General features: G+C 36.3%; 1 long non-coding RNA gene across 1 annotated transcript; it reads right to left on the reverse strand.

Annotated features, from left to right (window-relative positions):
* Positions 1 to 10,924: 10,924 nt before the first annotated feature.
* On the reverse strand, positions 10,925 to 22,422 carry LOC131804852 (uncharacterized). Its single transcript, XR_009343358.1, has 7 exons — positions 21,633 to 22,422; positions 20,606 to 21,557; positions 20,270 to 20,538; positions 20,142 to 20,203; positions 19,847 to 20,045; positions 11,351 to 11,424; positions 10,925 to 11,275 (listed from the first exon to the last, which is right to left on the reverse strand). It is a non-coding gene; the product is annotated as an uncharacterized LOC131804852 (long non-coding RNA).
* Between the last annotated feature and the right edge of the window lie 1,230 nt (positions 22,423 to 23,652).

A 23,652-nucleotide genomic window follows, 5' to 3' on the forward strand; every position in this document is an offset into this window, starting at 1 on the left:
CCTTCCTCTTCTTTATTCGTAAGGAGAGAAATTCCTTTGTACATACCCATGTAGAGATGAAGAAAATGTTTAGTATGTGAAAGAGAGTGTGATAACAAAGCGAAATGCGAAACATTTGTCACAGCTGATCGAAAAACGAAATGGGAATTCGTTAAAAAGCTCCAATTATGCAAACATTGCTTAAAGAGGCACTCTGGTGTTTGCTGTAGCAAAAACAAAATGTGTATTGTTGATTGCTGTCACATAAAGCATCATCACTTGCTGCATTGTGATAAACATAGCAACAATTCTAATACGAAGCCTAACATACAGACTGGAGATGGGGGAACAGCACACAATGAGAAAATTGAGATTAACAGTGAGCATAATGTTAACTCCCATAACATAGGTAAACAGAGCATTCTCTATAAAATCATACCAATAAAGATCTATGGGAACAACAACAACGTTGTATCAAAATATGCTTTCTTAGATGATGGCTCATCGGTAAGTCTAATTGAAGAAAACATTTTAAAACAATTAGAATTAAAAGGGGAGATGGACCAGTTGTGTATGACGTGGACAGCAAATGTAAAAAGAACAGAGAATAACTCACAACGATTCAATGTCAAAGTGAGTGGTGAAAGTAATAAAACATTATATTTGGATGTACGGCCAATAAAAGAATTAATGTTACCAAATCAATCTGTTACTGTGTAGTAAATTTGCATATTTAAAAGGTCTTCCAGTGGTAAGTTATTCCGATGCTAAACCTAAAATATTGATTGGCCTGAATAGTGCAAATATTACGTTTTCACAGAGGGTAAAAGAAGGGGGTATGGAAGAACCCGGTAGCCATAAAAACATCGCTTGGTTGGACAATTTTCGGGCCTTGCCCCAATGATAACCCAAAAGCTTACAACATGCACATATGCGAATGCATGGAAAGAGATGACCAAATACAACAGATGGTGAAACTGTTTTATAATATCGAAAGTTTCGGCATAAGCTATCACGGGACATCGGGAAGCCAAAAAACAGCAGGTCATTGAATATTTTAGAAAAATTCACAAGGCAACGTGTGGATGACCATTACGAAACATCACTGTTATGGAAGTATGACAACATTAAGATGCCGAACAACTACGAAATGGCGAAAAAAGACGAGTTTGTCTTGAAAATAAATTTCAGAAAAATCGTGAGCTCTTTGAAACATTTTCGAAAACCTTAGCACAATACGCTACAAAAGGTTTCATCAGCAAGATCGATATTTCAAACAAACATGAAAATGCTTGGTATTTTCCAATTTTTCCAGTGTTTAACAGGAATAAGCCCGGAAAGTGCAGAATAGTTTGGGATGCTGCAGCAAAATTCCAAGACATCTCGTTGAATTCTATGATCCATAAAGTTCCAGACCTCTTGACATCGCTGACAGCGATTCTGTTCAAGTTTAGAGAAAAGTCAGTGGCCATATGCGGGGACATAGAACAAATGTTCCATCAAATTTACATTCGTGAAGAAGACCGCCATGTCCAGCGCTTTCTGTGGCGCAATTGTGAGAAAAATAGAGAATCCGATGTTTACATTATGAATGTACTGATATTTGGTGCTTCCTGCGCACCATGCATCTCACAATACGTAAAGAATATGAATGCATCGAAATTTCAGGTCCAACTACCACAGGCAGTTGCAGCTATTAAAGAGGATCGCTATGTAGAAGACTTTTTATATTCAACGGATTCTGTTTACAAGGCCATACAAATAGCAAAAGAGACCCAGTACATACACAATAAAGGTGGCTTTAATTTGAGGAACTGATGTTCAAACAAAAAAGAGGTAATCGATGAACTGGAAATGAATCAGCAGGACTCCGATAAACAACTAAATATTGGCTCGGACAGACAAACTGAAAAAGTTCTCGGAGTTTTTTGAAACCATCTGACGATACAATTCTTAGAGTAGCGCCACAGCGTATGACAGCAATACCACGTCTAGAGCTTATGGCAGCTCTTATCGGATCCAGATATGCCAATAATATTATTCAAAGTCATTCCACTTCGCTAAAAAAGAAATATTTTGGTCGGACTCCAGAACAGTCCTAAGTTGGCTGATATATAACAACAAAAAGTACCACCAGTTCGTAATCGTCTCCATCAGCAGATCGCCCGATTTCATAACCTCTGAACGCCGCACTTTTCTTAACCATGGGAAAGCCCACTGGCCTGAGTTCAGAGAGTTCACCAACCTTCGCTTCAGAGAACTGCCCAATCCTTCTGATGTTCGGGTAGCTGAAAGGATTTTCCGGGACATCATCAAAGCTGCAGCCGCTCGCTATATAACTGCTGGTTGAATAACCGCAGTAAGACCAAATTTCTCAGATGAGGCAGCGGGGATAGCGAATGACCATATGAAGTGTTGCAACATTGGAACCGACTTGAGTAAACTGTGGGTAACGATAAAGTCACTCTCGAACCCTGGAAAAAAGGATGATAGGACAGCAGTCACATTTAACGACGTAACTGTGACTGATCCGAAGAAGTGCGCTGGCTGTTTTAACCGCCAAGTTGTCGAGCACCCCGAGAGTGATAGGGCGAGGCGAAGAGTACTACGTCGTATAAGAGCTCTTCCCGCCGAGTATGTACCTCCACAGTTTACGATGTCATCCGAAACGCTAAGTCATCTAAAGCGTTGGGCCCGGACGGAATATCAATGGTAATGTTGAAGCAACTGGATACGCCGGGAATTCAGTATCAAACCAAAGTACTTAACTTGTCGTTAGCCACTCACATAGTTCCCGAAGCCTGGAAAATGGGCAGGGTGGTCCCGCTACTGAAGCCTGGCAAGGATGCCAGCAAAGGCGAATCATACAGGCCAGAGGCCTTACTCCTCACCAGTATCAGAGTAAGCTATTCAGTTGCTAACCATCAACACGGTTTTGTAGTGGACGGAAAACATAGCACTAAAACTGCATTGCACGCCATATCCACACATATCAGTCGAGAACTCAACCAGAACAGGCCGTGTCACAGAACAATAATGGTGGCTCTCGTCCTATCAAAGGCCTTTGATACGGTCTACCATGCCACGCTGTTCGAGGACGTTGAGAACACTACCGTCTGGCCAAGTTTGAAACGTTGGATAGTCAACTATATGTGTGGACGCCAGTCGTACGTGGAATTCCGTAATAAGAAGTCCAAGCCTCGTAGAGTGAAAAAGGGAGTTCCCCAAGGTGGGGTGATATCTCCGGAACTGTTTAACCTCTACCTTACCGGAATTCCGCGCCCTCCAGACGGCATCGAGATCGTAACTTATGCGGATGACTGTACGATCATGGCGTCGGGTCCTGTAGTTAATGACATATGTGTCAGGGTGAATAACTATCTCGCGGAGCTTGCCGCCTTCTTCCATGCGAGGAATGTGAAAATATCCGCCACTAAATCGACGGCCACACTATTTACCACATGGTCTGCGGAGATGAGAACACAGCTGAATGTTCAGGTCGGGGGAAATCTGATACCGACCACGAACTACCCCAAGATTCTTGGGGTCACGTTCGACAGCATGTTCAAGTCATCCGCCCAATCCACAGCTATCTGCGACAAGATGAAAAGTAGGAACAAGGTCCTCAAGGCGCTAGCCGGCAGCACTTGGAGTGCGGATAAGGAAACCTTGTTGACCTCTTATAAAGCGATAGGTCGGCCTGTGGTTAGCTAGTCGGCGAATACAAGTGCAGCGCAGTGGAAAAGTATTCAGACCTGCCAGATTGCCGCCCTGAGAACTGCAACAGGGTGCATCCTCATGACTCCTGTGGACCATTTACATGAGGAGACGAAGGTTCTTCCCTTACGTCAGCATATTTGTATGCTTTCGTTGCAGTACCTGCTTGGGTGTTATCGTGGGAGTCACCCTCGGAGTCCACCCCCCATCCATTGCAGCTGAAGAACGTCGGCTGCCTAGGCAAACCAGGGTAGTTTTGGCTCAACTACTTTCAGGATGGTGCAGCCGTCTCAATTCGTATTGGGCACGAATTGATGAGGATGTGCGGAACGCCTGCGTTGCGTATGTGGTGAAATACAAAAATATATTCAGGCAAAAAAGAAAAATTGAACGTGAGCTTACACCGAACGAATTATTTCATGCAGAATGCCTACTATTAAAAATTGCACAGGGAGAATTCTATTCCAGTGAAATTTTCGTCTTAAATTCCAATAACAAATATCTAAATCTAGTAAACCGTATAAGCTTTCGCCTATGCTGGACGAAAATGGAATTTTACGCATCGATGGACGCTTTGGGAACGCAAATGTTTTAGATTCAATGAAAAATCCTATCATTCTACCCAGAGGGAGCCGAATTACATTTTTGTTGATCGCCCATTTTCACTCAAAATTTCATCATCAAAGTCAAGAAACGGTTGCCAATGAGTTGAGGCAAAAATATTATATTCCACCAATGAGAGTCGCCGTAAAAAATACGGTCAAACAATGTCAGGTATGTAAAATAAAAAAGAGCATGTCAATATGTCCACAAATGGTAAAACTTCCATCAGCTCGTCTCGCCGCATTTTGCCCACCCTTTACATATCCTGGCGTTGATTACAGCGAAAACGGCTATGGTGCAGTGGATTACCTTCATATTTCTCTCAATGGGAATATAGGTTGCTCATTGATTGGTTCAAAGACTAGAGTAGCGCCACAGCTTATGGCAGCTATTATCGAATCTAGATATGCCAATAACATCATTCAAAGTTATTCCATTTCGCTAAAAATGAAATACTTTTAATCGGACTCCAGAACAGTCCTAAATTCTCTGACAAATAAAAACAAAAATTACCACCAGTTCGCTGCTCTTCGAATAAGCGAAAATTCTATAGACCACAGAATTAATTGAATGGCGTTGGGTTTTAGGTAAGCAAAATGTAGCGGACGAAGCAACTAAATGAGCCAAAAGGCCAGATTTATCAAATGAGAGTCGATTGTTTATAGGACCTCAGTTTCCATTGGATCCTACATCCATGTGGCCTACATATGAATCCGCAGAACCGGTCGGTCACATAAGTTCACAACAGGATGAAGAAATATTAATCGTTGCGCAACGTTTTTCCAATTGGAACCGCCTTCTCAGATCTCTTGCGTATTTGGTGAAATACAAAAATATATTCAGACAAAAAAGAAAAATTGTACGTGAGCTTACATCTAACGAATTATTTCATGCAGAATGCCTACTATTAAAAATTGCACAGCGAGAATTCTATTCCAGTGAAATTTTCGTCTTAAATTCCAATAAACAAATATCTAAATCTAGTAAACTGTATAAGCGTTCACCTATGCTGGACGAAAATGGAATTTTACGCATCGATGGACGCCTTGGGAACGCAAATGTTTTAGATTCAATGAAAAATTCTATCATTCTACCCAGAGGGAGCCGAATTACATTTTTGTTGATCACCCATTTTCACTCAAAATGTCATCATCAAAGTCAAGAAACGGTTGTCAATGAGTTGAGGCAAAAATATTATATTCCAGGAAAGAGAGTCGCCGTAAAAAATACGGTCAAACAACATCAGGTATGAAAAATAAAAAAAACATGTCAATATGTCCACAAATGGTAAAACTTCCATCAGCTCCTCTAGCCGCATTTTGCCCACGCTTTACATATACAGGGTTGCCCATATTCGACGGACCCATCTGGCAACGCCATAACTTTTGACAGAAATGTCACATCGCTTAATGACATACCGCGTCAGTCCAAGCAGATTTTTACCATGAACTAATACACGCCACACGAGCGCTCTGAAATTTACATTCAACAGGTCAATTGTGAAAACTCAACGTGCTTTTAAAATATTAAAAACTGTGAGAAGTGCGCCTTCTAAGAACACCATTAAGCGTTTATACGAAAAATTTTCGACTGGTAAGGCTCTTTCTAATCCGAAGAGGCCATATAAAAGTCGACCAAGGCGATCGGCCGAGAATATCGCTGCCGTACGAGCCAGTGTTGAGAGGTCCCCAAGAACATCCCAAAAACGCCGTTCTCAGCAGTTGGGCATGGCTCGGTCCACTTGACAACGGATTATTCGCATTGATTTGCGTTTGTTCCCGTACAAAATTCAATTGACGCAAAGAATGTTGCCTGCGGACAAGCCTCGTCGATTGGAACCCCCAAAGGTCCGTCGAATATGGGCAACCCTGTACTGGCGTTGATTACTTCGGTCAGTTAATGATTACAGTCGGACGACACACAGAGAAACGATATGGAGCTCTCTTTATTTGCTTAACATTGAGAGCAGTCCACATCGAAGTAGTAAATACTCTCAACACCTCCTCCTGTATAATGGCTATTCGAAACTTTGTTCGTTCGTATAACCTAATTATTTGTATGTATAATATATTTTATCCTAAATAAAATTGACTTACCTTAGGAATTGAATCACATGGTTGCGCTAAAATTTGGCAATACGAAATAAACATTTTTCGATAAAACTAACCAGTGCACAGTGGTCGCTGCCATTAGCCAAAATTCAAAAAATGAAAATCAGATATTCATGGTCAAAGGTTTACACATCAACTCTTAAGGGGTTAGGCTTTCTAGAAAACATAATAATAATGGCTTCATTTTAACGGATCACTTCGAGAATAGCATTAAAAAGAGATAATGTAGTTAGTTGATTTTTCAGTGGGATCAGTGCAAAAGTGGAGTGAAAATAGGTCTGTATTACAAAATTAAACAAAATGGCAAATCTTGACATAATTATTGAAAAGAAAGGTATTGACTTATTTTTAGTGAAGTAATTTGTGGATTTAGTAGTTGTGTATAATATAGAAGATGTGCGTGTTCTGAGTTGCCTTTAAGATTAATTTTGACAATGAAATTGAATTTCAGTCAAAGTTTTGGTCCTAAGATTCTAAAAGTGCTAATTTAACTCTCAGATTTTGTCAGATGTATGCTATGCCCAAAATACTGAAGTTGCTTCGCTGCAATTTTGTCAGTTCTATGGTGAAATGAAATATTTTTTTGTCGTTATATGTTGTTTGTCATAAGTAACAGTTTACTATGATGGATGGTAAGGTATGTAATGCCTTGACTCAGCCGGCATCACTTAAATGCTATAAGTGTAACCCAAGCCCAAAAGAAATTAATAATATTGAAGCCCGTTTCCACAGAGAGGTTCAAACAGATAGTTATGAATTTGTATTATCACATCTGTATGCATATACTCTTTTTTTTTTCTTTTTTTTTTTCTTTTTTTTTTTTTTTTGAGCACTTTCTCTATACAGACAAGAAATCAAAAAATGACAAATTAGGTCAAACTTAGAAGGAAAAAAAATCAATTGAAATTTCGAGAAGAAATGGGCTTAATTTTATATAATCCAAAAGAAGGAGGCAGTGGATATTCAAAAGACGGGAACACAAAATGCGATCTTATCTGCGGTTATATCAGGTGTTCAATATTAATATTAATGTCGAAAAATTTAAGGCCTTTGCGCTGGAAACTGCTAAAGAGTTAAAAAATAGATAAGCATATAACTAACTTCCACCCACAGTACATACAATTTTAATACATGCACCCGACATTATAAAATATGCATGGTATCGATTGGAGAATTAGAAACAAAGATATAAAAAATCTCGACTAAATCATATCCGAAAAAATTTTCGTATTTCAACAAATACAGATCTTATTAAACGTCCTCTTCTGAGCTCTAACACTTTTATAACAGGATAATAAGAAATCTATATTATTAAAACCTGTAGTTGATTCACTTGAATAACACTGAAATTTATGAATATCCATTAATAACTTTGATTTAATCTTATATTGAGTAGTTATTTTATTTTGTTTACAAAAAATGTGAAAATAATAAAATTTGGAACTGATTTGCATAAAAAATATTTTTTTTTTTTTTTGGAGGTGCCTTTAAGGGGGGACTATTCCTGAAAGCGGTCAGTTCCAAATAATTTTCAGTAAGATTATTCTTCAACTCCTTAGAACGAAAAATGTCAAATAACAAAACAAGCTGGTGTGGAAATGTGACAAGAATTGGACAAATAACTCTTATTCGGGAAGTACGTTGCAAGGGGACCGTGCCAAAACCTGCACCGACCATATCCATTTTGTCACAATTTTTATTTTTAAACCATCAAGGTACCATAACCCAAAGACTCATATTGATATCTGCACTGAAAGTATTTTTGGCCGCTGTTCCCATACAACCTCGACCACTGTGCAGTGTTGGCGAATTAATTCAAATCATCAGGGGCTATTGTGAACACTAACCTTAAACATGTAGCACAAAAAGAAGGGATTTACGAAACTTTCATATCGCCCAAGGATAGAATCCACACAAGTTATCCAAATAGATTGAAGTACTTGAGTTATAATAACAATTGTAGTAATGATGGTGATCAGAAAGGAGAGAAAAATCACATCAGGGTAGGAGGGAAAATCCCTTAAACCACCAACAGAATATGCAATGCAAAGCACCTATTCTACCTTTAAAATAACAAAGAATATCTACTAGTGGTCAATTCAGAATGGATGTAGATGAAAAATTTTATTTAGATGCCTCAGAAAAGGAGGAAGAGGAAGGGATAGTTAGTTTATACGCATAAGAATGAACAAAATGCCTTTAAAATGCCTCATAGATACAGGATCATCAATAAATTTAATGAAATTTCCTACTTTTAAGGAAAATTTGAAAGTATATACAATAAATGGTTTCATAATACTTTGCACCAGTATAAATAATAATTTAAAACTAGAAAACTTTGTCCGATTCAAAATAATCTTATGTACATAATTTATCAGAAAATTGTGACATCCTTCTTTGAAGTGATTATTTAGAATTAATTACACATAAAATACTATAACATTAAACAAGTCTACGATTAACATTAGAAAAAAACTCTGAAGAGATCAGACAAACCTAGGACATTGCAGACGCTGTAATATTAGAGGGTAAGCCAAATTATAATTTTGCAATTAATGCAACTTTGAAGGAAACCAATCAATATCGCTTAAAACACCTCAATGAGGAGGAAAAAAATGAGAAATGAAGTTTTTAAAATATTTAGTACAGGGAAGGTAAAAATTTGACTTCCAAGAAACTAGAAATATTAAACATTGCAACCGAATTTGAAATTATTGTATTTATTATTCAAAATAATGCACACACATACAAAAAATGAGTATATGTTTTGACAGAATAAGGGCACCAAAGAAAAAATTGTATTTGGGGGCTAGCTTTGTTCTACCTTCTGTAATTATGCCATGAGTACTTTATAGTACATTATTAAAAATAAACATATAGATTCAATTTTTAGAAAACCATATAAATATCCCCAGGCTTACGACGGTATCATAAGGAAATCAAAATCCCCCTACTGTTCACCTCTTTGGATAGTACCTAAGAAAATTGACTCATCGGGAAAACAAAAATTCAGAATAATTATTGACTGTCGCAATCTGAATAAAATCAAGGTGGATGAAAGAACGACCCTGCAACCTTTCAGAGATGGATGATCTACTTGAAGATTTGATATATAACAAGTAAAAAATCAATAAGTTCGGCCGAGCCGAACTTTGAATACCCTCCACCATTTGGAACGAATTTGGAAATTTTCAAAAAATAAAATCCCTTAAAAATTCTGGTAAAATTTTAAAAATACCGAATATAGTCGTTATCTTGGAGTTTATACGACGTGGCCCTACATAGGCATTGTTTGTTATAAGCCATTACGATATTCAAATTCGAAACTTCAAATAAAACGGTGAATAATGTAGCTAAAATCAATCAATATCGTATGTAGGGAGGTACCGTTATATCGAAGATGAGAGAAGACCTGGACCAGCATAGACAATTTTCTTTGACAGGCTGTAGCATCCATTACGAACTTCAAATACGACATCTCAAACAATTTCGGTTGGTATTGTACCTAAACTCATCAAAATACCGAATATAGGGAGGTACTGATATATGGTGCCTATAGAAAGACATAGACCTGCATAGACAATTTTGTAGTTCCCATTACGAATTCTAAATACGTAATTTGAAACAATTCCTGTGAATAATGACGCTAAAATCGTCAAAATACCGTATATTGGTAGGTACCGTTATATGGGGCTATACGAAGACGTGGACCTACACAGATAATTTTCTGTTCTGTTCCGGTGAATAATGTCGCTAAAATCAACAAAACACCGAATATCGGGAGGTACTGTTATATGGGGGCTATATGAAAACGTGGACCTACATGGCCCATTTACGAACTTAACCTGCCTTCTGGAAAAATAAACATGTGTGCAAAGTTTTAGCCTTTTAAATGTTGACATCTTGATTGATGTTGACAGTCGGGATATGCTAGAATATTTTTCAGTCTTTAATGATATGGGAAAACCAATGGAGATAAAAGTAGATGAAGATTCGTGGTTTATGTTTAATTTAGAAATAAAATACACCACTAGCAAAAAGGGTTTTACAGACATAGAAAGATTTCACAAAACCATAAATGAAAAACTCAGTATAATAGGATAATAATGTGTTGCGTTCATCCTCATTGTAAAATTTTTATAATGTGCAATTTAATGCACCGAACGTGCTGAACGCCAGCCAAAAAAGAGAACCGGATACGCAGGGCGGCCGGCTAAATTTTAAAAAGTGATGCCAAGTTTCATGTTGTGTATTGTACAACATGAGAGATGTGTTGCAAAAATACAACACTGGGGATAATAGTGGGTAGGTAGAACACCTGATAAAGGTAAATAATAAATGTCAGGGAAATTGTGGGAAAATCTTGGAAAAGAGGGAAAGTTTGGTTGAGCGTCCTTGGTGGCCGTATATAAAGCACAGAGAGGGCGAAAAGCGCCATTATTTCAAAGTGGTGTGGAACAGAAACAGTTCAGTCAATTTTTAAATGTTTTTTTGTGAATATAAAAAGGAAATACTGAATTGGCAGTTACAATTTGTGTGTTTTATTTGTGTGGCGTATCTAAACAATTTGTAAGTGTTGATTTGTAAGTGGTGTTATGTCGGATGTGTTGTGTTAAGTTTTTGTGTTCTATTTAGGAATAACGCCGCGCATAAATCCACAACTGGACAACGCCATCCGACTTGGACGAAAAAGAAGCGGGCATCCCCAACAATTATTTTTGTATCGCCAGGTGCGGCACAGGGGTTCCAGGCAACGAAAAGGTTCTGGAAACGGCCAAAAGACCTGGGAAACTGCCAGTGGATAACCCTTGGAACAGGCGATAGTACCAATCCGGGAAGCTAATCAGTAGATCCCACCTAAAAATCTGTAAAAAGAAGATAAAAAGTTGCCTAAGTATGCCGTTGTGAAGGTAATGTAATTCAAAATTTAAGTTACTTACCAAAGAAAAGAAAGAAAGCCAAATCCCGCTGAAAAAAGTCATATGAAGTTCCTTTTCCTTTGACGGAAACACCACTGAAATAAAAAAGAAAAAAATATGAAATTCATCAATTAATCCGAATTTGACCAAAAGAAAAAAAGAAGCTATAAAAAATATTTGTTTGTTAGTGTGTAGTTTAGTATATAAGTTAAACGTATTGTTTGTAGTTAGATAAATAGTGCTTAAGATACAAATGTGAGGAAAATTAATGCCCATTAAATCTTATTGTTAGTGAGTGTAGGGTTGCCTCAAAATTTTACAGCTAGAAAATTTCGAATTTTCTGTTTGGGACAAGGATTTGAAATGCCCAAAAGATTTGTCTAAGTGAGCTCCTTTAGGCAGAAATTTAAAGTACTTGTATTGGCCAAAATTGGCGCTTCTAGCAGGGTAATAAAAAAAGTCAATACTCAGACTCACAATTTTTGTTTTTCGTTCGGGTGTTAATAATCCAGTTTTTTTTATGTGTTCGTGTTGAAATTAGTTTTAAGAGAACGATAATGATTCTAATAAATAAGCTTAATGTCTAATTGTCTAAAGAAATAATATGTTGTGCTAAATTTTATTTGTGAGAGAGGAGGTTAGGCGTTGTAAGCGAGTGAGTGTGGCTTTTTGGGGCCCTTTTTAAATTTTTTGAGTGTATTTGGACTAAAGGGTCAAGGATGGGTGGGCATAGTGGGGGAGCAATAATATCAAGCTCCTGTGTCATAGGAGTATGTTGTGTATGTTTGTTTTCAGTTTTTCTGTGTTTGTGTTTATTCCAGTACAAATCTTTAAGTGTTCATTCCCTAGGGTTGATGGTGGCAGGGTTGAGAACCCCCTGGATTAACCGCTCCCTCCTGAGCTAGTGCGGAACTCCACCATAACGCCGAGTAGGCAGAATGCAACAATATGGCGCCCAAGACTAAAAGAAAACATTAATGTCTTCCAGACATTAGCCAATAATATGTGCAATAAAATCTACGCACTGTGCAATATACCATAGGAGACAATAGATTTAAGCAAAATATCGCATTTTTTACATGCTTGCGAATATTGCAACCACTTTCTAAGTAATTAAAAAGTGTCAATTGTGCAATATTTAGCATAGAAAGTAAAAAATCAGGATATTCTGTTCCACTGATTAGGGTCTAGTGCAATAGCTTTTGTTCGTGAAGTGTAACAAAATTTGTATTGTTTTATGACCTGTGTTTTGACGTGTATGTGTTTAAATTTTTTAGAGTAGCGACAATATTTTAAGGTTAGCATAGGATAACTAAAGTATCTGCGAACCGATGGGCCACAGACTGTATTGCACTAATTTTATCCTTTCGTGAGATCTCTTTTCTTTAAATATTGGAGAAAACTGCCACGGTGCTAATTTCTAAATGGAAAGTTCAATGTTTGTAATTGTAAAGTCCAACCTAGTCAATACTCTATGACAACCGTAATAGGTCACTATAAAATAAAATCATGTTTTTTTTTTTTTGTTTGAAAAGCATACCCCACACACACACCTTATTACAGCTGAAAATACTCCTAAACTCCTCTCATATTTGTCATTGTCTTTGAAAATTTAAATTTTGTTTGTTTTGTTAACCTATTGATTTTTATTTGTTTTGTTTTGTTGTTATTTAACCTATTGATTTATAAATGTTTTGTTTTATTAATATTTACTATTTTTATAACTGTGTGTAATACATTAATCCCTTTTATTGTCTTTTAAAATTAATTAGTTTGTAGTTCATTCCATACAATCTTTACAGCCAACCACATAAGTATTTCCATCTTTTCATATATAGTAATATCAATGAACGCAGCTACGGTAGGGAAAAATCGCAGGAAAAGAAATAGATCTTTAGTGTTTGACCTTAGCAGAACTTCAATTGCATCACCAAAACCGAAAACTAAGAAAAAATGCAAAACGCTAATGTCAACCCAACTGTTCGGGATTTATCAGGTTCAATTAATAACCCTAATCCTAGCACTAGTGCTGCAGCTAAAATGCCTTCTAACATGCCTCAACCCTCTGTGCCAATGCAACCAAAAGAAGTTGACCAACTTGTCAGAAGTTTGGTGCAAGATAGTTTGAACCATGCCCAGGCAAATCTGCAGGCTCTGGTTGAAAAGAGCGTGAGCAAGGAGATGGAAAAGGTTTACACTGTAGTAGATAAATTAAATGATGCAATCGCAAAATTGTCGATCAGCAATCAAAGTGCACCACCAATTCAGATGCCTCAACCAATTCCTACATTAAATCCTAAACCCCCTTCTTCACCCCCAAATAGCGTAAATAACCCACCTATAAACCGTACCCATACTATTACTCCATCCTTCATGAGTTTTCAAAATTTTCAAGGTATAAGAATTGAGAGATTTGGGATAAATTTCTCTGGCAGACCCAATACTTTGTCAGTAGAAGACTTTATATACCGGCTAGAACATTTTCAAAAGTTTTACAACCTTCCATGGAAAGATATTTTGAATGAGTTCCATGTTTTAGTTTCAGGCCCTGCTAATGAATGGTTCTGGCTAGAACAAATGAATAACAATATTTCTACTTGGCAGTCATTAAAACATGCCTTGTGTGAAAGGTTCAAAACCAGAAGAACATGCTTCGAAGAAATGCGTGATTTGTTAGAGCGAAAGCAAATGCCAGGAGAATCGATAAACTCGTTCTTCCACGACTTAAACGCAATGAGATCTAAGCTAGAAAGACCAGTTTCGGAATACGAAATGATCTCCCTGGCTAAGAAAAATGTGCGAAAGAATATTTCAGGTATTGTTTATTCGATGCAAGTATCCTCGCTTGAGCAATTGAGAATTGAGTGTATTGAGATTGAAAAGACATTCTTTCGACGCGATCCTGCCCCAGTTACTACTCCTACTTACAATAAACCAGCTCGTGTAAATGCGATGCATGAAGAGAATGACAAAGAAATTTTTCAGGTATTCGGTGAACCAGATGAAGTAGTAGATGTTTCAGCAGTCAATGTTCAATTAGTCTGTTGGAATTGCCAAACTCCCGGCCACGGATTCAAGGATTGTCTTTCCACTCAAAGAAATCTATTTTGTTTTAAGTGTGGAAAGCAGAATACCATTACGCCGAAATGTGCAAATTGTCGATTGGGAAACTCGAGAAAGAACCTGGTTACAGCGGGAAACCACCGTTCTGCCGAGCAGCCCGCCGATCAGAATCCACAATCGATTTAGAAAAAAGTAAAACCGATAAACAAATTTACCCTAAAATTCGACATTATTTACCATTGGAGGTCAGGGAACAAAATTATGAGGAAATAAGGTCAAGAATATTCGGAGAAGATCAAAATGAAATGAATAGCAAATAATTCAAGAAAAAACAAAGAATTTCAAAACTAAGGCAAAAGCAAAAACAATTTAAATTGCTAAAGAAATCAGTGTCTGAATCAATAGTCCGATGCCAATATAAAACAGATTTAAGACCATATGTTACGATAAAAATTGAAGGAAAGGAAGTTAGAGGTTTATTAGACTCTGGCGCTACAGTCAGTCTACTGGGAAGAAATTGTAGAGAAATAGTGGAAGAGATAGGAACTAATGTAAAACTCTATAGTTCAAATGTCACCACTGCTTCTGGTCAACGGCACCGCATTTTAGGTACAATTGAAGTCGATGTTGAATATCAAAGTCAGTTAGCTAAAATGACATTGTTTCTATGTCCTGACTGAGAACAGGAATTATATTTAGGGATAGATTTTTGGAAGATATTTGAAATTGCACCCGAAATATTTCCCACAGAAGAAATAAATCTGGAACTTCAGCAAAAAATTCATGGGAATTCAGCTAATGATAATGAAAATATGCATGTTCTAACAGAGGAACAACAGCAACAGCTAAATGAAGTTGTAAACAAATTTCCGACATTTGAAAAGAATGGATTGGGATGTACCAAGTTGGAGAAACATGCCATTAAATTGATAGAAGGAGCAAATCCTGTCAAGGACAAACATTACCCTCTGTCGCCCGCCGTACAGGAAATAGTCTATAGAGAAATTGATAACATGATCAAACTAAACGTGATTGAAGAAAGCGATTCACCGTGGAGCAACAGGACTACCGTAGTGCGAAAACCAGGCAAAAACAGATTCTGTTTAGATGCGAGAAAACTCAATGCATTAACCATCAAGGATGCATATCCATTGCAGAACATTGATGGGATATTGAGTCGAATAGATCAAACGCATTATATTAGCAGTGTCGACCTGAAGTACGCGTTTTGGCAAATAGAACTTGAAGAAGAAGCCAAACCGTACACAGCCTTCACAGTACCAGGTCGACCGCTATACCAATTCAGAGTAATGCCGTTTGGTCTATGCAATGCGGCGCAACGACTCTGTCGTTTGATGGATCGAGTAATACCTGGTAAACTGAAGTCCAACGTGTTCATATATTTAGGTGATTTACTGATTATATCTGATGAATTTGAAACGCACTTGAAATTGTTGAGCGAGGTAGCAGATTGTTTAAAGAGGGCCAACTTAACAATTGGTTTCAAAAAGTCCTCGTTTTGTTTCCGTGAATTGAAGTATCTTGGGTTCAAAATCGGAAACGGCTGTTTAAAAACCGATCCGGAAAAAGTCAGCGCAATTCTAAAAATACCGATACCAAAGACTCCAAGAGAAGTAAGAAGCTTTTTAGGAACGGCCGGATGGTACCGTCGTTTCATACAAGATTTCGCTTCCATATCCGCTGCCCTAACTGATACATTAAAAAAGGGGCAGACATTTACGATAACACCACAAGCATGTGAATCATTCCGAACACTGAAGAAAGCTCTCACCTCGGCACCAGTGCTTCGACATCCCGATTTTCAGCGAGAATTTTTCATACAGTGTGACGCATCTGAGTACGGAATTGGAGCCGTTCTTTTCCAAAGAGATGATAATGGTTGGGAATATCCAATTGCTTTCTACTCGCAAAAACTAAATTCAAGTCAGAGGAATTATTCGGTAACTGAGAAGGAATGTTTGGCGGCGGTTCTTGCCGTAAAGAGATTTCGACCATACGTGGAATGCATGAAATTCACCATGATCACAGATCACGAAAGTCTCAAGTGGCTTATGTCACTGAAAGATTTAAGTGGGAGACTTGCTAGATGGTCTCTGCAGCTTCAAGCTTTTGATTTTGCAATTGAATACCGAAAAGGATCTGAGAATGTTGTGGCTGATACCTTATCCCGTCTACCAATTGAATCGGAGATAGCAGTAGAAGAAATCACTAACGATGATATTTTGGATTTCGCGAGGAGTACCTGAAGTTGCGAAAAACAATAATAGAGAATCAAGAAAGACTACCCGATTTAAAAGTCGACAACGACAAAATTTACATAAGAGTGAATAATTTTGATGAAACGACGATGGAATTTGAATGGAAATTGTGGATACCGGAAGAAATTACCTATACGATGATTGAGAAGGCCCACAATTATAATCAGTCTGTCCACGATGGCATAAATAAAACTATGAAACGTTTAAAAACGTATTATTATTGGCCAAAAATGGCATGCCAAGTAAAAAATTACGTGTCCAATTGCCAAGTCTGCAAAGAAACCAAATCGTCAAATTCTATTATGCGACCCACCATAGGAAACGAGGTTATCACAGAAAGGCCATTCCAAAAACTTTATGTAGATTTCCTCGGAAAGTATCCCAGATCTAAAAATGGAAACGCCTACATTTTTATTGTCATGGACCATTTCACTAAATTCATCTTTTTACATGCGATGACAGAAGCTACCGCTAAAAATGTTGTGGAATTTCTGGAGGACAAAGTATTTCGTGTATTTGGGGTCCCAGAAACAATCCATAGTGACAATGGAAAACAATTTGTCTCAAATATGTTTCAAGAAATGGTTAAGAACTACAAAATAAACCATTTAACGACAGCGTACTACTCTCCACAATCAAATGCGGCAGAGAGAGTGAACCAGTCTGTACTGGCGGCGATAAGGACTTATGTCGAGAAAGATCACCGAGATTGGGACTTATACCTATCTGAAATCGAGCAAGCTCTCCGAACGTCGGTACACTCCGCCACAGGGGTTAACCCATTCTTTGCATTGTTCGGATACAATATGTTTACCAACGGAAATGATTACAGATTAGCCAAGAAACTCAAATCATTCACTGACCACCAAATTATACAATTTAACAGAAAGGATAGATTAGAATTAATGAGAGAAAACATCAAGAAAAACATGCATCAAGCTTATGAGGCCAGTGCCAAAAGGTACAATAGTAGATCACGAAATGTAACTTTTCGTCCAGGCCAGGAAGTCTTTCGTAGGAATCACGTTCTCTCAGATTTCAAGAATAATATAAATGCGAAATTTTGCAAGAAGTTTTTGAAGTGCAGAATCGTGAGACCTATTGGAAACAATATGTATGAGCTGGAGACTCTGCAAGGGAAACCCCTTGGAAACTTCCACGTCAAGGATATAAAAGCTTAAAATGATGTGAGATATAATTACTGTGATATAATTACTTAAGTGCAATATAATTTATAAAATGTATGTCGTGTATGTCTATTTTATAAATTATAATGTGTCGTTGTTTTTATACATAGAATTTGTTTTATAAATTTAAGATTTGTATTATCAAATAGGATGTGGATGTCTTGAGGGTCTTGTGCAATAGATATGCGATTAGAAAGGAAATACGCAATAATAAAAATCTGTGATATAGAATTTACTAGTGCAATATAGGATAATTAAATTAGTTCGTTATTGTCCTAAATTATTTATTTGTATTGCTCAGAATTTTTTTTCTCAGTCGTTATTGTCAACTTTTTTTTTTTTTTTAAATTGTATGTCTAAAGCAAAGATAACAGCTAAAGAGCCCGGCTGAATGAGACTTCAGGGTGTGGGAGTTCCCCACGTTGTGGAAAACATAAGTAGAAAGACCAATATTCCATTTAATTCCTTTCAAAATACAATAGCCACCATCTCTGATTGTCTCAAACAACCAAAGTCCGTTTATATTCATGAAAAGTTCCGTAGATTTTTTTCTAACAACCATTTCCGGCATTAAAGTATTCAATTGTTACCTGGCAACCTATATTTCTCACATTACAATCGTGGAAATTTAGTTGATTTTCGTTAAATTATTTTAAAAGCATAACAGATTTTTCAACTAAGATTAAAAGAGTAATATAATGTGGCAATGTGAATAAGGGAAGAATAAAATCATATCCCCTTTGCATTGCTGTTGATTTTCATTTGTTTTGATTAAATATCTTTTTTCAATATTATCCTTTTTTTTTCGGGGAATGCAAAAATATAGTCGATATCATTTGGTTTTTGTTCATATGGCCTTATGATAGTTTGTATTTCTTCTCAATTAAAAACCATAGAAGATTTTTTTTATTCTATTCATTTATAGGTATTCTGTTTTTCCTGTATTTTCAGAAAATTTCCCGAAAGTTGTGTCAATTTTTGTTTTTTTTTTAATATGTACTCATCTTTTCAGTGTTTGTCTATCAATGAATATCTAATGTTACAACATTGTATCAGCTTACCACTTGTTCTTTGGCAATTTAGCAAAACAGAATTAGATACTTTTCAGCTCAGTTTTGAAGATTCACGGAAAGTTTTTTTTTGCTCACACAATACTCTGCATTGTCCCATTTAGAATTCAACATTTTATAGTAAAAAGGCATTTGAATTGTTACAAAGCCTGAGGTAGTAATTTTAGTACTCCAAAAAGAAACACAATTTGTTCACTTTGGCATAATCTTTCTATCAGAACCTTAAATATCGAATTTTCGGCTTTAAGAAAGAATAATTGTAATAATTTTTTCGTCATTTCCATCAAAATGTCTTTAATTTTTTATCTTCATCCAATACCATAATACTTTTCGTACACTTTTCTAAAAACACTTCTTTTTCATAATCCAACCACCACCAGATACCCCCAATACATAATTTCCAAATCCCAGATTCAGTCGTTCATACTAAACCAACATTTTTAAATTCTACACAGTTTGTACACGTATAACACATTTCCATAAAACCATCTTCATACCATGGGAAAAGAATATAGGTACACGCTTAAGAACATTGATATGTCAAAATTTTTATAATGTTTGATAAGTGGATTTTTAAATGTTTTATACGACGCAATTTAGAGTTTGTTATAATATGCGTTCTTTCAAAAAAAAATTCTTACAAATTTTATAATTTTTCATTCAACATTTTCAATTCCAATATCGGGGTGACAGTTCATTGTCCCATTGTCGATGCGACTACCTGTATTTTTCTACCAGGCTTCATACATTGGAATAGTTCCCAACGGTAATCCCAACTGTAATCTTTAGTCGCTTCGTCTTGGCGTTGACTCATTTCACTATGTCAATACTCTTTAGTGGGCTTTGCTTGGTTCATTACCAAACGAACACTTTCGGTTTTTATAAAATAATCCACTACAAAAATTATTTTTTACTCACCTGAATTATGTTCTTGAAATACGCCAATCAGCAGTTTACTCCTTATGCAGCGATTTGAAGCCGTTTGGATATCCTATTTTTGTTGTTTAAATTTAATTTTATACTTTTTTCATAACGCACAAATAAGTTTCAGGCAGATGCACTGCCAATTTTAAATATCACTTGCACTTTATTTTTATACACAACCATGGTCGTTTACCTGAAAAGGAAAAAAGAAAAACATTAGTAAATATGGGAAAAGAAAATGACAACAAAACTATTGTTTTGCAGATGCATAAATACAAAAAATGACTACCTGCACAATATAGAGACCTGGTTATAAATTGTTTGATGAGTGCGTGCAACTTCGCCAAATTTCTAAAAACAAAAAAAATACAAGGAGTTAGAATGTACAAATACCTTATTTCTTTAAAAAGTTACTACCTGTTTTTGGTTTGTCCGATTCCGATGAATGAGCTGCAACAATACACGGCAAAGTCGCATAGGGATTTATAAATCGACAAACGGCATGAATGGGCGATGTAGGTGAATGAACGGCGTTGCGCACCCTTCATGTGCGTTTACACGACTGCAACTACTTCGTGCATGTGTGTGTGCATGGAATTTTTTTTCAATGGATGCAGCGTGCCTGCACACACACATACTTACACATGAGACTCCCAAGAATGAACATGGCATTTTTTTTGATTTGTCTGCAATAAAAGAATATAAATTGATTATATTTCTGGGGGGGAATTTATTATAAAAGGGAATTCTTACCTTTGTCCGAAGGAATAAAATGAAACACAAGAAATTTGGTTTGGTCGCGTAGTCATTCCACGCGAGATGGTGGTGGCGAAAAAAAAAGGAGAAACTTACTTAAATCCACAATTTTATATTCCGTCTACGACTGGATGTAAGGATTCACGCACATCACCACTTTTTTTTTAATTTTTTTTCTAAAGTGGTGAAGTTTTGTTGCGTTCATCCTCATTGTAAAATTTTTATAATGTGCAATTTAATGCACCGAACGTGCTGAACGCCAGCCAAAAAAGAGAACCGGATACGCAGGGCGGCCGGCTAAATTTTAAAAAGTGATGCCAAGTTTCATGTTGTGTATTGTACAACATGAGAGATGTGTTGCAAAAATACAACACTGGGGATAATAGTGGGTAGGTAGAACACCTGATAAAGGTAAATAATAAATGTCAGGGAAATTATGGGAAAATCTTGGAAGAGAGGGAAAGTTTGGTTGAGCGTCCTTGGTGGCCGTATATAAAGCACAGAGAGGGCGAAAAGCGCCATTATTTCAAAGTGGTGTGGAACAGAAACAGTTCAGTCAATTTTTAAATGTTTTTTTGTGAATATAAAAAGGAAATACTGAATTGGCAGTTACAATTTGTGTGTTTTATTTGTGTGGCGTATCTAAACAATTTGTAAGTGTTGATTTGTAAGTGGTGTTATGTCGGATGTGTTGTGTTAAGTTTTTGTGTTCTATTTAGGAATAACGCCGCGCATAAATCCACAACTGGACAACGCCATCCGACTTGGACGAAAAAGAAGCGGGCATCCCCAACAATTATTTTTGTATCGCCAGGTGCGGCACAGGGGTTCCAGGCAACGAAAAGGTTCTGGAAACGGCCAAAAGACCTGGGAAACTGCCAGTGGATAACCCTTGGAACAGGCGATAGTACCAATCCGGGAAGCTAATCAGTAGATCCCACCTAAAAATCTGTAAAAAGAAGATAAAAAGTTGCCTAAGTATGCCGTTGTGAAGGTAATGTAATTCAAAATTTAAGTTACTTACCAAAGAAAAGAAAGAAAGCCAAATCCCGCTGAAAAAAGTCATATGAAGTTCCTTTTCCTTTGACGGAAACACCACTGAAATAAAAAAGAAAAAAATATGAAATTCATCAATTAATCCGAATTTGACCAAAAGAAAAAAAGAAGCTATAAAAAATATTTGTTTGTTAGTGTGTAGTTTAGTATATAAGTTAAACGTATTGTTTGTAGTTAGATAAATAGTGCTTAAGATACAAATGTGAGGAAAATTAATGCCCATTAAATCTTATTGTTAGTGAGTGTAGGGTTGCCTCAAAATTTTACAGCTAGAAAATTTCGATTTTTCTGTTTGGGACAAGGATTTGAAATGCCCAAAAGATTTGTCTAAGTGAGCTCCTTTAGGCAGAAATTTAAAGTACTTGTATTGGCCAAAATTGGCGCTTCTAGCAGGGTAATAAAAAAAGGTAATCTGAGTATTGACTCACAATTTTTGTTTTTCGTTCGGGTGTTAATAATCCAGTTTTTTTTATGTGTTCGTGTTGAAATTAGTTTTAAGAGAACGATAATGATTCTAATAAATAAGCTTAATGTCTAATTGTCTAAAGAAATAATATGTTGTGCTAAATTTTATTTGTGAGAGAGGAGGTTAGGCGTTGTAAGCGAGTGAGTGTGGCTTTTTGGGGCCCTTTTTAAATTTTTTGAGTGTATTTGGACTAAAGGGTCAAGGATGGGTGGGCATAGTGGGGGAGCAATAATATCAAGCTCCTGTGTCATAGGAGTATGTTGTGTATGTTTGTTTTCAGTTTTTCTGTGTTTGTGTTTATTCCAGTACAAATCTTTAAGTGTTCATTCCCTAGGGTTGATGGTGGCAGGGTTGAGAACCCCCTGGATTAACCGCTCCCTCCTGAGCTAGTGCGGAACTCCACCATAACGCCGAGTAGGCAGAATGCAACAAATGAAGAAAATAAAATGACCAAATTTGAAACAATATTTTATATTTACAACCACAAAACTAAGCACAATGGCACAGGTAATACACCAGCAGATACTTTTATGTATGCAGGAACGGGTGAATACAACAAGCAAGAAAACAATATTAATAAAATTAAAAGTTAAATTAAAAACGAAGTGAATTCGATAGATACTAATTATAAGAAAGCGTCACCGTAGATCTAAAATTACTAACCCTTTAAGAAAGCATTTTAAGAAACTAAAAGAGGAAGCAGAATTGTTCACTACAAAGCAAAATTTAAAAAGAAGTAGAATAATAATTTAAGCGGCTACAATAATTCCATCTCTGAGTAGCAACCAAATGGGGAAAATCATGATTAATCCTTTAACCATTATCATTATACTTATATTAACACAAACGTTTTAAAGCCAAAACTTGAAGATAAATACAGTTATAGCCAAACATGGATACCTCATTTGATAACAGGTGAATCGGAAATACCTATTGATTACTAATACAATGTTCTGACTATAAATAAAGCTTACAAGAGAGTATTTAACACAAATAAAAATTTTAGTCGAAAAATTGCAAGGGAAAATGAATGGTATTAGAATTATTAAACATATTAAAAGAAGTCCAATACATTTCATATGTAAAATTTATAAGTACATATTTGTTTGCCACTTCAGACGAAGAAGACAAAATAGAATTACAAAACAAAATTGAAGATAGAATTGTAAATATTAACAAAGACATTAAAATAATTAACAATTTAATTGATGTAGAACTAATAGAACACAAAATAAGCATGTTAAATTTTAATTTACAACAATTCATGGAATATACAGAATATATTGAACTAGAAATGCAATTGACTAGTTTGGGAATAGTCAATCCAAAATGACCAAAACATGATACAATAAAGCATATAACATCAGAAAAATCATTAGATATTGAAACATCAACATGGTTAAAAATATACACTAATGAAGTTCTAACCTATTCTCAAATACTAAAAAAGTGTAAAGAAGCACATATTTTCAAATAATACCATAACCGAATGAAACAATAATAAATAGTTTATTTTAAATAA

Source organism: Musca domestica, unplaced genomic scaffold (assembly GCF_030504385.1).
Source record: "Musca domestica strain aabys unplaced genomic scaffold, Musca_domestica.polishedcontigs.V.1.1 5, whole genome shotgun sequence".
Lineage (NCBI taxonomy): Eukaryota > Metazoa > Arthropoda > Insecta > Diptera > Muscidae > Musca > Musca domestica.